The sequence below is a fragment of the Lepisosteus platostomus genome, chromosome 8 (genome assembly GCF_059453375.1).
Source record: "Lepisosteus platostomus isolate fLepPlt1 chromosome 8, fLepPlt1.hap1, whole genome shotgun sequence".
In the NCBI taxonomy this organism is placed as follows: Eukaryota; Metazoa; Chordata; class Actinopteri; order Semionotiformes; family Lepisosteidae; genus Lepisosteus; species Lepisosteus platostomus.
The window spans coordinates 12,215,958-12,229,383 of record NC_142618.1 but is presented as its reverse complement, the minus strand read 5'-3'; the positions used below and the strand labels follow the sequence as shown (position 1 = coordinate 12,229,383).

At 32.0% G+C, this 13,426-nt stretch overlaps 1 protein-coding gene across 3 annotated transcripts in view; it reads right to left on the bottom strand.

The window, feature by feature from the left end:
* Positions 1–13,426, bottom strand: part of st18 (ST18 C2H2C-type zinc finger transcription factor) — a 133,970-nt gene that overhangs the window by 89,433 nt on the left and 31,111 nt on the right. The window lies entirely within an intron of this gene.

The window sequence follows — 13,426 nt, the reverse complement described above, 5'->3', positions numbered from 1 at the left end:
ATACAATGTACTGCACTGGAGTACAGCCCAGGGTGTATCCTACCTTATCCTTGCTTGCTCCCCTGTAACCCTGAAATGGATGAAGCACTTAGAAAAGAGATGGGTGTATATTATTGACTACCACTAGGTGAACTACACCATCTGTTGATGGGATAAAGGAACATTATTAAATTTGTGTATTTAGGAGAGGGTGTACAGACTTCACTGAACTGAGCTGGATCATGGTAATGACAGGAACTGCAAAATAAAAGAGAGGTCTCCCACTCGCCTTCAGTTTTTCACTTCTTTATGCATTCCCTCTGCGGCAGTGTCATTATATGGTACATTGTATGTCTCCTCAGACATCTCCACGGGCATAGAGGGGCTCTCCAATGATAGGGTGTTGATAAGACCTTGGTTTCAATATGGCCTGTCATTTAGGCCATTTTTGAAAAATGCCATTCATCATTTATATGGTACAGTGCTATCAGTTTGCTCCCTGAGATGGTCCTACTACGAGAAAACTGGGGATTCTCTGGAGAAATCAGTTCTACCTTGAATACAGAAGATATGGTACAGGGAAACAAGGAGGACTGAGAGCCAAAACCCCTGGCACACTGCACACATCGTTCAATTCTTCTTTGTTTGATAATGGGACAAAAAGTTGACTCCAAGAAAAATATTTTTTGTATTCGCAACACACAGCTAACCACACAGTCATACGTATAGAATAACGAGAATTTAAATGTACAATTGGATAATATTCAACGGCTGAAGAGCATATATATTTTAATAAAACAAGAATGTACCCATTGTAAAAATGGTTGAGGCTGATTGCTTTACAGAGCACCCACAATTAGTCAGTGTGTATCCCCTTTAACAGAGTCTGCTGTGCTGCCTTGACTTCACTCCTTTGGTGCTGCAGCCACATCAGCTTGCCAAATCTAATCAAGCATTACATGAGTGTTGCTAGGGAATGCTCACTTGATACATACTGTGTGAGCCCACAGTAAAACACGAATTCAGGAAAAATAAAGGGCTGCAAAAGTTTAAGGGCTTTATTTCTTAGTAACCACACTCAATTAGGCTCACAAGTCTTGGGAAGCACTACATAAGTGTTGCTAGGGAGTGCTTGCATGTATTAACAATACATAGAAGAACATGCAAACATAAAAATGTTGCAAAAGATAGGCGAACATTTAGCCCATTTTGCTAATTTCATAGTTAAGTAGCTAAGTTAATTTAAAATGTCATCCAGCTATTTTCAATTCCAATCTCCTTTGTTCTAAACTAAAGAGTGTAAGCTCCCTTAAATTATACATAAATGATAATTATGAAATCCGGAGACCAGGGATCAATCTTACTCCTCTTCTTTGAACTAAGGCTGTAAAATATTTTTTGGTATGGTGACCACACCTCAGCACAATCTAAATAAAGTCTTACCATCTTGGACTTAACTGGATTTTCACATCTTTTTCTCTATACTCAAATGCTCTAATTGCTATTTTATTGCTTATAAACATATTGCTATTAGTGCTATTGCTTATTTGACCACTCATCTAAATGGTTTTGAAAAGAAAACACAAAAGAATCTACATTAACATCCAGATCATGGATTGCTTTCTGCAGCTCAGAAACACCCATGCAATATGTTAAGTTATTAGTTCCACTACCTGTATAGATCACCTTGCCAGATCAATGTTAAACTTGTCAAGTATCAGACCAATCCATGATTTTGTCTATATCTTTAGATGGGCCTTGTTAGGTACTGTGTATTATCATATGATAAATAGAATGAGAAGAGCAATTGAGCCTGAAACAGATTGTTGATGTGTTTACTATATACTGTCAATTGACTAATAGGGGGGAAGGAGTGTCCATTATTGCCAAATGTCTGTAAAAAACATTAATATCACATTTTCATCCACAAAACACTCTATTATATAAGAAATATATTTTACTTATTATTTTAATAATTTCAATCAACACAGTAAATGAAATTGCTCTTGTGCCCTTTTATCATAAATATACAAGGTCTTATTTTATGTGTGGCAAATGTACTGTATAAAATCCACTAAACCATATGAAACACAAACACCCATTTAAAGCCATTGACCTATGGAGAATCATTGATATTCATGCCTTTTATACTTAATTAAAGGTATACTGTATATATATAAATATTACAATAAATATATTTTACAACTTATTTATACTGTTATTTTATTTAATCTGTTTTGCCTTATTTATAAGAATAAACCAAGTTTGTTGTCCAGACTAGCTACCACTTTACTGGACAGTTCTTTGTTTGCAGAGACAGGTTATTTTTTGTGGGCTAAATCCAATACAGCCTTTAAAGCGAAGAACGTTAAACTGAGGGTTTACTATATTTATTTAATCACAATCAAAACATATTTTCCTTTTTCATAAAACTTCAGGCCCGTAACAGTCACTGTACTGTATGTAATAATGAATTTATAAAAATAACACCAGAAGACAATTTTTGTTGAACTAATGTTTAAGCATAATATTCACTTAGGTAGCAAAAGGACAGTGAGGACAGTGACTGTATCACCAAGAGTGCCTCACTGTTTTTATCAGAATCTCTAACTGTGTAGCATTAATTCTCACAATAAATTAATTTAATACAAACATTTTAAAAATCCAAGTGCAGTTTGCATGTTTTCCTGCATCCACATGGGTTTTCTCCAGAAGGCCTGGTTTCCTTCCACTTCACAAAGACATATTCAGTAGGTTAACTGGTGTCTCTATTTGCTTCTGTACCCTACAATGGACTAACATACAGTGCTTTCTTCTGTTAAAGTTGATTTTATTATTATTATTATTATTATTATTATTATTATTATTAGATTGTTCTGACCTTCACCATAATCATACACACCCTATTATAAGTCTGAAAAATAAAATATCAAATGAAAAATGTGAAATCAGAAGTAACATTGATAAGGCTACATTACAGAATAATAATGTATTGTTTTTTTGTATGATTTAGATGCCATACTCCTCCACCTCATGATATTCCGTCTCATAAATCATGGTTGCAGGCAGTAGTTACTCTGAGTGAGTATGAGCATTGTATGAGTTCAATTCTCTCTATTAGTCAAGCCACTTTTAAATCCTTGTATATTGTATGCGTGTAAATTCCTATTACAAACTTACAATCAATTAAGCACATCTTATTTATTTTTTCCTCTTTACTCAATTTAGATTATAATGGCTCTCGCTCAACACTAACAACATCTTGATTGTGTAGTTTTAATAATAATAAATGCTAAGATAAATATTCCTCCTCAAAGGTAAAGCCCCATTGTTCTACTTTTGTTGTTAACATCTCCTACAGTACACATCCTCCAGCACAGAAAATGAAGTTATTTAATAGCTGTCCTTTTATGACTTTATTTTCATATACAGTAAAATATAGAAAATATAGTCCTTTCTGATGGAAATTCTCTATTTTGAAATGAGGCACAATTTGATACACTGGGCTGCTGTGTCTGCTTATGCTGTTACAATTACAAATGGAACATCAATTTACAAATATTACAAAAATCATAACTTGTGTTCTGATTAGGTTTGTTTTACCTTTACTTTCTCTGTTTTTATAATACATGCAATATGTTTGATTTGACATAAACTAAAAATAATGATATCTGATTGTCCCTTTTTCTTTAAGTGTTCAGGTAAAACCTTGTAGGGTTGCACAGGAAAGGAATTAAAAGCAAACCCGTAGAAACATGCAAATGTAAGAAAATATCTCTATATTGAAATGATTGAGACAGGCTGATATAATAGAAACAGAAACCTCTACCATGATGCACAAAAATTTTGTGTTGGCAAATTGCGTACTCAACGAAAACTTTAAAGTCCAGTTTACAAAGAAGCATTAGTTCGGTTGCTCTATTCATGGACATGCTTTGAGAGTATACAAGAAGCTCTTATTTAATGTGATTTACAAATTTTTTGATTGCATCCAATGCATGAAGCTTCCTGGCGTGAATCAGCATGCAAATGTCCTTTCAACTAAACAAAGAAATTGATTAGGAACTGAGAGTTTCTCCAGTATAAGTAGTAGGACTGGTGTGATTAATGGCGCTGGCCATTGATTTTCTTTGTTTAAGTCTTTTTTAACTTTCTTTAGCAATAATTATAATTCCTTTTCTAACAATAAATCCAATTTAGAAAGCATCAATTAAACAGCCTGCCCATGTCCTCTTCCATATCATCTTCAATTTAACTTGAATTCAATGGCAAACATCAGCATGAACCCCATTTTAATGTGTTTTACTGAATTATTTTAAATAATTCAAATTAAAAAAAAACTTGCTTTGAAAACAGAATTTAGCTTATATTATAAAACAAAGCCAAAATCCTTTCTTCCATTAAACCTGGGATCACACTGCAGTCACATTTCTTTACCTTTAAAGTGAAGAAATATTTTAATTTTGTTCACTATCAGCACAAAATACATTCTGCAGTTAGGTGAGATTCCCACATTATAAGAAATATATTGCAAAAACTACCGACGACTTTTATTTGAAGACAAGAACCTTATCTTGTTCTCTTTGGTTACTCTCTGGTCACGCAAAAGCTTCATTTCACCAGCCATTCAGAAACAATAACATAAGTCACGGTGACACAAAAGAGTTATGCACCAATTTCACGGGAGAGTTAGAAAATGATTTAAAAATCATAATTCAGAGCCACATGATTTCATGAACCTCATCATTCTATGGGTGTCAGGTTGAGCAAAATTAATTGCAAATAAAAGTTACCCTGCATTCGTAATATATACTCAATCTGCCACTTAAGCAATATGACAGAAATCTTGCTCGCAAAACAATATCCATACACCATGGTGCAGAGTAAAAGGAAGAATGCCTTTAACCCTGTATCTAACTGTGCTTATCACATACAGTAGGTTACTATTTTATGTTATGGAAGTTAAGGTAAAGATAATTTTGTAATTAAAATTAATTATAGTGCCAGGCCAGGATGAACAGTACCAAGAAATTTAAATCACCTCTATCTGGTGCAGATGAATAACAAGAAAAGTCAATAATGTCAGCAGCATAATCTTGTTATATAGAGAAACTCATTGCAGTCACAAAACGTATTTATCAAATGCCATAGAATTCCTAGTATACAACTTCAACAAAGTTCAAAATATTCTCTACGTAAACATTATATATACTGATGTCCAAACTTTTTTTAATTGGGTGTCATGGAATCAAATGGAATTGAATACTCCAGCTTTAGACAACACAAGCTTTACTCAACTACTCAACAACTGTTTTAATTAAAACAAAAAATACGCGTAACTAAGCGACCCTCACTCTAGGATTATCAACACACGTACTATTTTATCAAGATGTAGTAACTTCGTTAATAGAAAACACACCAATCTAAATTGTAAGAAAGAACTAAAATTGTCAATCTTTTGGATATTTACTTGCTTTCTTAAAAGGAGTATTCAGTGGAAATGAATTCTTAGAGCAATGTCTTTTTTAACTACTTTCGGGATTAAGTTGATAACAATAGCATGTAATGCACAGTTAAAAATGTGATTACATGTGTGATGCTTAACAAAGGGGAGAAACATTTGCAAAAAATATTTCAAAACACAAGATTTGTTAAATTTATCACATCTTCTTTGTAATTGTGGTTGTTGTTGTTTGATTTTTGTAAAAATGCCAAAGTGACCACATCATCTTAATCACCACAAAAGGTAGTAAAATTGCACATAAACTTTCAGGTTCAATAGTACTCACTGTTCAGATGTCTAAATGTGTTTTATCATTTTATGTATATTGTTTTATAGAAAATCTAAGCTACACTCAGCTATTCATGGTCCAAAAAGAAATTTTAAGGGGCAGTGGGAGCTTGGACTTTTTCAAGAAATGACTATATTTCCCATTTCCCTGGTTCAACTAACAACTCGCAACCAAATAAGCGAGGTGGACTGAAAGGCCTCTTCTCAGTTGAAACCTTTCTTACAGTATGTTCTTATATTCATTTTTATTTATAAAGGAACTAACTTCTTAAAAAAACGAAAACACATTTGTTTAATCTAAATCCTTCCCTTTCACTATTTTTAAACTACAAATAATTCACAAACTTCAGTGTGGTAACTTTTTTATTTTTGAGAAAGTAAAACATTTTTTTTCTTCCTGAAAATAGATATAAAACATATTTAATAACGGAAATGTCTCTTAATTGTTGGTGGTTGCACTCTTTTTGTCCCTTTTGAAAGCTAATATACTATGGATTTCCTCACAGAATATTAGCTTCCCTTGTTAATTTTATCTGGATTTCCATTCTAAAGGGTTTTCTTCTTTGCTGATCACTTTTACTGAACAATTTTACAAACTTGTTAAAGATTCAGATGTTTTCACTCACTGATTTCTTGCATCATCGCTCCAAGATTCTGATAATAAGATTTCAGTATTTTTCGCTGTTGAGAAACAAACTGGATTATGAACAGATCACTACATAAACAGCTCTTTAAAAAGAAGCAGCTATTTTAAAAGAGGCTGAAGAAATCCAAAAGAGGGATTTAAATTTTAATTTGAATTTATTCCAGCAACTGAAAGGTTCTTTTGAAAGGGGATTTCAGCAAAAGATGATGGTATTTAAAACTGGTAAACAAGTATCTAAACCACCAGGAAAATGCAGTAGTTTGCTTTTTTGCTCATAATAGGAACAGTCCTTGACTTCTGAATTCAGGAAATAAATAAATAACATACTTGTGTTCAAAATTCTAAAGCTCCCTGAAAACTCTTAAATAAACAAAACTATAAATGAATAACCAGCACAGACTGTTGATTTATATGAATACTGTCAAATATAATAAAAATATGAATATTTGAAAAATAATTAGAAAAATAAACACATTAAATGTTTTTTTTTAAGTTTAGTACAATATACTCATTAAAAACATATCTTCCTTATTCGTAAAATACTACATTTGTGCACAATCATGGTGTCTTTTCATACAACTTTAATATTGTATTGCATATTAATTTTGTTCATTTACTTTTGTCACATCCCAGAGCAAATCAGTCTTGGTTATTGATATTTTACTGTCCTCTCAAGTTGATTTTATCATCTTCACTGGCAATAAAGTCTAATCAATGGAGAGTGTATTACAGCTTAAATGTTGTTGTAGAAAACCATGAGACATTTTTATGTCAATTATATTTGTTATTAAATACAACATTAATAACAAGTATGACCAAAGATATATGGCTACTTTCAATAGAAATACTGTATGCAAACATTTTACATAATTTATTGAAATATATGTATTACATTTTGCTACTACTGTTTTGTAAAAGCTTATATTATATAATGAACAGACTACTATAGTAGAAATGTACATGACACAAGATGGTTATACTTAGTACCTGTGTTTTTCTGAGTGTCTTCATAAGCTTTGTGAAATGTGTGGCAGAAGACAAAAGCATATTTTACACCACACCTTGTTTAGAATAATAAAATATAGATTAATAGCACAGGCATGTTGATATAACTAAAACTTAGTTATATGGAGAACTAGATCAATCCCACTTAAAGCAAAAGTAAAAGATCCAAGGAACAAAGTCTTGCATAATCTTTTCAGTTTTTCTCTTAATTTTTTTTTTATACTGGAAGAAGGTGGAAAACAACATTGGTCATTATATGATGACTAACAAAACCTCAAAAAACATTTAATTATCTTTAAGAAAATCTTGAATTAGTGTCCTGAAAGATCAGTGTCACTTCTCAAAACTCCTGTGTTGTTTCTTTCATAAAGAAAAGGGAGGGGTTCACATACTGTAATTTTAAAATATTTTGAATGCACTCAAAGTATTAATAAAAATATTTAAATTGAATCAGTTTGCAAGTATTGAAAACATGCGGCTAATTAACTAATGCTGGAATATTATTAACCAATTACTATTATGTACATTTATACTGTAAGTTAAAAAGAAAATCATTCAGGTTTTCAAATACTGCAGGATTTCCTAATGCTAGTTAGATTTGGCTGAAAATGCTTTTTTCAATTTGATTTTTGTTATTTTGATTGGTTGAAATGGTGAATTGGGGAGTAGAGTACTCTGCTCCTTATCAACGTATTTTTGTAGTAGTTTCTCAGTACATTCTGTTTTCAATAGATTTCTAGTTCGGAGGCATTGCATAGTCTCATGCAAGTCAGGACACCAAAAGATACCTTTTCTATTTACAGATAAAATCTGATGATTAAAATTCAAGTTAGCGTATTGAATAAAGTTTTAATGTGTTGTGTAAATAAGTTGGATTAGAAAGAACTGTTGCATTAAGTGGTGTTATAGGGAAGTATAACACCATAATAAATTAAGGAGTAAAGTATATAACAATATTTTTGAATTTCATGTTAACTTCATTAGTTTAACTCAATAAGTTGAGCTACATTAAGTTTAACTCACACATTAGTTGAGCTCAATAAGAAAAACTGTTTATCATTCATTTCAATCTAGGCTCAAGTAGAACAGTACAGTAGGTATGGGCAAATAGCAATGCATTCATGTTCTATTTTTGAAGAACAAAAATCTCAGCTGAAATCTAATTTCAAATATGAACATATGTGATATGCATTTCGTAGTTAGTTTTAAGTTTTTTCAAGTGCAAACACCTCACAGATTTAAGACAAAGAACCTTTGAGCTATGCTGCCTCATCCTCAAACCACTATTTTTTTTTCCCCTCAGGAAAAGTACAGCAAGAAAATCAGTGGGTGAGCATTGTACATGAAAACAACCACTAATGTCATAGTGCCCCCTAACACAAAATCTGGGGAATTAACTGCTTTTCATTTCACAGGCAAACCCACTGTTGAGCCACCAACATAGCTTCCTATTGTACATCACACTCTGTTGCTTCCAGGATTTCATCCAAGTCATGAAAATATAACAAGTCTTCCGAGCTTCTGAATTTCTAATTCTAAGTCAGAAAGCAGGAAAGCAACTGAAAACACAGCATTTCAAGGCTTAGAATTATATTTTCTATCCACATGGTATTTGAAGAGTTTCAAACAAAATACAACAATATTAAACATGAATTAAAATGTCAATATGCTCAAAGGTAGAAAACACAATGATTTGAACTCATTTTTAAAATGTTTTTTTAAACATTTCCATTCAATGTAAGTGTCCAAGGACAGGGTATTGACATCGCAAAACATCAAAGAAAGAAAAGTGGTTTATCTTTTGATTGAAGAATGCTCACTGAAATGAAGGACAAACACTTTAAACTGAGAACTGACTTCGCTGTTACAATAAAGACACATGCCACAGATTTTTACCCAGACGATACCTGTGACCAACTGCTGTTTCATAATCATAAATGGGGTGATGAACTCTTATGTATGTAGCATGGAGACAACATGCAGCAATTACGTTCACTTGTTTTTGAATTTTAGAATTTCAAAATGCCTTTTTTCATTAATTCAGTAAAAATCATTAAGAAGGGTCTCTGCTAAACACAGCTGAATTCTATATTTTTTTATTATGCCAGGGATCACATAACTGTACTGTAGCTCTAAAGAGGATACAAGGAATTTGGGTTTTCATTCAGCCTGGGCTTTATACTAACTGTTCTGTTTGCATAATTGAATACATTTAACCCTTTCTCACATCTTAGGCTTTTGATAGTTCAAAGAGAGTTATACTGTACTACATTTGAATATAACAGTTTAGAACTGAACTTTAAGAAACTGTAATATAATTTTCAGAGAAAAAAAGCTTAATATTATTTATAAATGTTCAGAAATGTACAATGGAATTACAACATGGGGTATAAAAACAATTATAAGAAAATGAATATTCTATGAAGGATGCAAATCCATTAGCTGTATGGTTTATGGATTAATTATCTATCCATTAAGGCTCTTGTATATACTTTAAATTGGCTTTTTTTGTTATGCATTGATCTAAAAATAATTTATATGTCTTTAACAATGACAATTTATAGATTACATTTATGCATTTATCTGTTTGCTTCAGTCTCCTTTTTTATCAGTTTTCATAAAATGTGCGAAACGTGCAAAAGATGTTTGATGTTACGGTAAAGTTATTTAAGTTGGATGCTGTTGGACATTTATAATTAAAATATTTTTATATTGTAGTAGGATGAACAATGGATAAAGAGTGATTTCCCATTCCCTACAAAGCTGAATAACACAAACATTAACTTGGATACAGGAACAAAGAGAAAAAGCAGGAATTAGGCACTACCAGAATCACCTCCTCCAGCTAAAACTGTTATTTCAGATGTATATACTGATTCATTCTACCTTTGTGAAGTACTGTACTGTAAGTACATTAAAATATAGAGTATATCCACATTATATAGTTTATGGACAATAATAACTGTTTATCCTGTGACCATATGCAACACTACAAAATTATGACTAAGGTTAATACAGTATTATGTGATGTCGCATCTGGTCCTACACAAAGCAAGAACGATCTTACACATAAGAGTGGACAAGATCAGAGATCATTGTTGATGAAGTTTTGGGAAGTGGGTGTACAGGGCAACTTATGTTGTGAAAAACCTACACAAGGTACTGCAAGTGGGGTTAATGTCAAGAGATTGGCCAGGACAGCACTATAATAATGTGACAATGACTGTAATAATGACAGTTCCTTAATACTACAGTATATATATTTTTTTTTTTCAAGTACAATTACTTTGTCTTTGTACTGTAATGTCGGTGTGAGTTCATAAACCATCTTCACTAAAACACTGCCCGCCATGGAGACATGATGATTCACCAAGTCAGGAAAAAGTCCTCTTGGAGAATTCTGCTGTGTTGGGCGGAAAGCACACAGCATAAGCTGTGGCCTTTAAATTACTTTAAGAATACCCTACACATAAAAGTGCTGGAGTATCTCAACACTTCCACAAACCTCACCCATCTGTATACATGGGTCATTCTGAACCCATCTGAAAGGAAACATCTGAATAAGCTGACATACTGCACATTGTGCAAACTCTGTATTTTGGAAATGCAGAGTTCAAGAATGAGTGCATTGTATTTCTAACTATGCTTATTTACTAAACTGTAGTAATTGTACAAATACACACTTATAAGACAACTCAAACAGTATAAAATAAGAGATATGCATATATGTTGAAAAATAAAAGACAGATGGAGAAGGGGATGATAGACTATTAAAAAATTAATTAGCAAAAAGAGAAACAGATGCCTATTTGTAAAACCCCAATGCCTATTTGTAAAACCTCAGTGTTAAAAGGAATAAAAAACAAATTCATCTCGAGACTTGCAGCATTTATTTGAATCTCATTCTGGCCCTATAGTCACCACTGTGCTAATTTCCACTTTTGTTACAATCAGCCCACATCACAATGGTTACAATTAACCCAAGGCAGAATAGCATGAATAAACTGTGCAAGTAATGCACACATTACACTAGATTTTCATAAGTAGCATCAATAAAAACACTACAGTAAATTCATAAAACCCTTTGATCCAGAAGGTCACCTTTTGTTTCAAAAAATAAAAAAAATGATCAATTATATAAAAAGAGAGAGTAGTTGCTTATTTCATTTCTAGAACTTTGGTACATTATTGTGTTGTGTCTCCCAGTGTTTAATAATAAAAAAGATTTTGAAATGTCCTTGTATTTTTTTCTCTGAACTGTCTTTTCCATCTTTATATCATATATTGCGTCTAACTAAATTTGTAACTGGATACTTTTTCAAATGGTGATGTTTATATACAGTATACATCCAACACTTTATTTATTTTAAATACTGGACACCGAAGATGATTTTAAGACTAGAGCCGTTGTTATATTGTTATATTTCCTAACCTCTATTTTCCCTGATGAAATGGTAAACATTATTTTTTAAATTATAAACCAAGAATCTGGATATGTTTTCCAAAGCATAAAGCTGGAAAATATAAGCAGCACCCGTTTGCTTGTTTGTTTTCTGTATGGTCAATATACTGTAGGTTACTAGCAGTCCCACAGTTAAATTAATACAAACAATTGTAGCAATCGAAATTTGATATGTATAAAAAAGTGGATTAGATACATAAATCTGTAGCAAAAAGCTACTACACCAATAGTGTTAGACAGTTTAGTATGTCCCAATTGAAATGCGTATTATAAACATCAGACATTTTATAGCTTACATCTAAGAAAAATGCATATGGTCTTGCACTATAGGTAATTAAAGGGGATTCTAGTTGTATTATATTCTAGTTTACAGTAAAACTGTTACAAAATGAATCAGAACATATCATCTCATTCTTTCCACATTTAAAATTAATGCAAAGTATTACGGATATTGTGAGAAATAATAAAGTCATATCAGATAACAAGTTCAAGGATCACTATTATTTTGTATTAGGCAACTGAAGCAGTCAAACCAAAACTGAATTATTTGCAACGGGGATTGCTCATATTCTGCAGCCTTTTCCATTTTCTTATCAGCCTGTATATACGTATTTTTAACTAGCTTCACAAAGCTAACATTGTAAAATTTAAAATATTGTAAAACTGAAAATATTGCAAATCAGTCCATTTATTGGGAAGGAATTTCCCTCGACTCTTAATGCTCAATTACGCTTTTTTTCACTTGTATTTTTGTTATCAGACATTTCCTCTGTTGTTTCCATCCAGGTTTTGACAATGTTCATGAAATACTGCTAATAATTTTGACCCGGAACTTCAATTTCTGCAGATTAAATCATTGAAATGCTCATTACTTATTCATGTAAAGCTCCTAAGAACCTCATAAATATATGCAAAAACAGTTATTTGTCATTGGATGAAAGGGAGGATCAGTTAAAAAAAAAAGAATGGTATTTTTGATGGATTTATGTGTGGAAACATTTAGCAGATATTGCCAATTTCACCAAATAAAATGAAAAGATGTAATGCCCTACATGTAAAAAAGTATACACATACTGTACCTTTTGTTTAAAAATTAGATACCTCTAGAATACATTTAAATAAGCTATTTATTACCAAGTACGTTTCCTTTAACCCATGTAAGATAATGCTTTTAGAGATGTATTTTTAAACCACAAAAGCCCAGTTCAAAAACTTGAATGTACAAGCATCAATAGCCAAGAAACCAAATTGTGAAACAGCTGGCAAGGCATTATAATATGTGACACTGAAATCATTTTTATTTCCTGCCTAAAGAGTTTTTTTTTCTTGATTTATGTTGCAATGACCTCAATTGACAGAAGGTTCTTACATTCTTTTACTCCAATTCAATGTTACATGCTGACCTCTGCTGGATACCCTATGCACAAGTTATGTGACAGCGATGCTCCTTAGCATTCATACATTCAGGGGGTTATGTTAATTTGTTTCTTATTTTTTATTTTTATTTTTCAGTTACTAGATCGGTTTCAATCAGCAAAATAAT